This window comes from Dendrobium catenatum, unplaced genomic scaffold (genome assembly GCF_001605985.2).
Source record: "Dendrobium catenatum unplaced genomic scaffold, ASM160598v2 fragScaff_scaffold_1640, whole genome shotgun sequence".
Taxonomy (NCBI): domain Eukaryota; kingdom Viridiplantae; phylum Streptophyta; class Magnoliopsida; order Asparagales; family Orchidaceae; genus Dendrobium; species Dendrobium catenatum.
Genome location: NW_021320102.1, coordinates 92,058 through 95,400, shown reverse-complemented (window position 1 = coordinate 95,400; position 3,343 = coordinate 92,058).

Genomic DNA, 3,343 nt, shown 5'->3' with positions numbered 1-3,343 from the left:
CTAATGAAAATGACTAAAAAGAGAAAAGTTAGCACACATATTCACTAACTTATTACAATTCCTATTTGCCCAATTAAAACATAAATAATTATACTCCTTTAAAAAAGCAAGTTCCTCCATCTAATTACCACCCAAATCATGAAAATTTTTTATGGTGTTATAGTTGTCTCCTTCTATAATAATCCCTTTGTAATTAAGCATCCAATATTGTGATTTATTCTTTATAAAATGAATAGACATAATCTCTAGTTAAGAAACATCCCAATGCAAGAAAGTATATCCATATGCTAAGATAAATCTTCCTTTACTGTCAAGAATTACACCTCCTATTCCATCTTTATAAGATTGAAATAAAGAAGTATCCACATTAATTTTGATCCAATCAAGAGGAGAAGGGTGCCAATGATCCAACAGTCTATTCGACTGATTAGTACCCTAGTGGCCCTATTTGATATTATCAACCATGAATGAGATGGAAGCATTACTTACTGAATTTGAAGCAATAATCATGGCGCTATGTTTTTTCCCTTAGTGTAAATACTTGTTTATTACCCTCAAATTGAGATATACCGAATTGCAATAAATATTAATAAGAAAACCATATTCTTTAATATGTTTTTCCATCCAATTCTAGAAATTCTTCAACAATTCAATGATAGCAAAGCCAAATCCCCATTTCTTTAGATAGTGCAAGACATCCTTTAACTTCACACAGCTCACCGTTACATGATAAAGATCTTCATCAGTATTACAACCCATTGGACAATAAAACTCCTCTTGAATTCTTCTATGAAACAAAAAAATAGAATGTAGGAATTGCATTATTGAGTATTCGCCACTAGAATACTTCCACCTGGGGTCTAAGTTTAATAGTTTTGAAGCATTTCTAATAAGAACAACAACTATGATCCTGAATTGAAGCCTTATAATCAAGAGTTGAAATAAAAATCCCAGATTTTTTATTGATAAGCTCCAAATAATCTGCTTCCTTGTCCAGCTAAATTTTAATTTCACAAATTAAAGAAATCAGGTCTTCTACAAAGAGAGCTTTTAACTCATCTAAAGTCCATTTAACATCCACTATGAGCTTATCCACTTTTAAATTTTCATTTTCAAAAATAGCCACAAAAGTAGGCCATTTATTCAAACTTTTATCTAAGATCCAAATGTCATTATTAAAATAGATAGAACAACCATTAGTAATGTTCCATCTTACATCTGGTTCCAAAAATTTCTTTCCATTCTCTAGGATTTTACAAGATGAAGAACTCTCCCTTCTACAACCATTTTCTTGTCCGGTCAAACCATATTTTGATCCTAAAGCTTTATACAACAATGAATCTCTTTCCTGAACCACCTTCCAAGCCAATTTTTCTCTCAATGGTCCAACCATATTAACACAATAATGAATGCTACAGCCACCCCCTCTTAACGGTTTGCACAAATTGTTCCAATTCACATAATGGAGTCCAAGTTCCCCATCCTTCTTATTCCAAATAAAGTTCCTACACATCTTATCCAATTCCTTAAGTATTCCCTTAGGAATTAAAGATAATGTACAATAGAACATAAGGTTAGAAAGAAATGCATATTTTATAAGAGTGAACTTTCCTTCTAAAGATATGAATTTACTACCCCAAACATTAATCAACCTTAATGCTTTCTCAATGATGAAATAAAAATCTGCTGCCACAAGTCTCCTCAATGTAACTTTCACCCCAAGATAATTAAATTCATTTACAGCTTTACCCATAATACTTTCTATGGATTTTCTATTTTTCTTCTTAACATGTTTCTAAAAAAGAATATAATATTTTCCCATATTAATCTTTTGCCATGTCCACCCACAAAAATCTGATAAAATACCCTTAACTCCCTTCACTATTTTGCAATTTGCCTTAGAGAAAATTAAAATGTCATATGCATACAACATATGAGATATTCTTGTACTAGATGATGTAATTTGAACTCCCATCGAACCTTCTTAATGATAAAAAAGAATTGGATAACAGCTATGAACATATAATAAAAAGATAAGGGGATAGAGGGCAACCTTGGCAGAATCCGCTCCTTGCATGAATCCAACTAGAAAGTCTCCCATTAATCATCAAATAGAATTTTGGATTTCTAACAAATTCCATAATCCAACTAGAGAAATTATGAGGAAAGCAAAAGTATTATAAAATATTTCTTAAGGTCTCCCAACACATACTATCATAGGCTTGCTCCATGTCAATTTTGAATGAAACAAGACCTTTGGAAGCCTTAGAAAACAAGAATTTATGGAACACCTCTTGAGCTAATATGATCCGAAAATGATCTTCCCTTAAAAAAAACTTCGTGCTCCACCGAGATTAACTTTTGAATAGGAGTTTTTATTTTGTTTAACAGGACCTTTGCCACCAACTTGTAAATTGATCTACAAAGACTAATGGGTCTATGATTGATCAGAACATTAGGGTTGCTCACCTCAGAGATAAGAATAATTAAAGCTTCTTTCCAGCTACCATCCATCTCTCCCGAGTAAAAAAATGATTAATAGCATTCCAAAAATCATTTTTAATAATGCACAAATAAGCTTTAATGAATGAATAAGAAATACCATCATTGCCTAGTGAAATATTTCCTTCTATTTAATTCACTACAGCTTCAACTTCTTCCAATGATAGATCCCTATTTAACAACCCTCTATCATTATGATCAAGATAACATAGAGGTGACGACCATTCTAGCAGATTACACTTCCTCTCTTTCCATTTATTATGAAAAAAATGTAAAAACACATCAGGAATAAGATTAAGATCTTCCACCTCCATACCATTGTCATCTTTTATTTTAAAAATATAATTTGTGTTCCTCCTTGAACTAGTAAATGTATGAAAAAATTTAGAATTTGAATCAACCTCCGACATTCATTTTACCTTAGCTCTTTGATTCCACCAGGTGTTCAACCGAGTCAAAGTTGAATTTAGCTCGTTAACTTTTGCCTTCAGTAGCAAACTTTCCTCCTCTGAAAGACCTCCCTCCTCTGCATCCTTCATTTTTAGCTCCATAATGCAATTTTTTAGATTTTTCTTTAGTTGGATATAATCCTTATCCTTAGTTTTGTTCTTAAAAATTAATGTATTCAAAGTCCTTAACCTTTTATTCAACAATTTAACAAAAGTTCCTCCCGTGTTCTTACTCCAAGACAATCTCATAATTGAAAATGATGCCGGATAAGATACCCATATATCTTCAAACCTAATGATTCTATATATGAGGTATGAACTTTTGCTCCATAATATTTAAAATGATTAGAAAGTGGTCAGAAGACACCCTAGCAAGGTGTATTACTACCAAC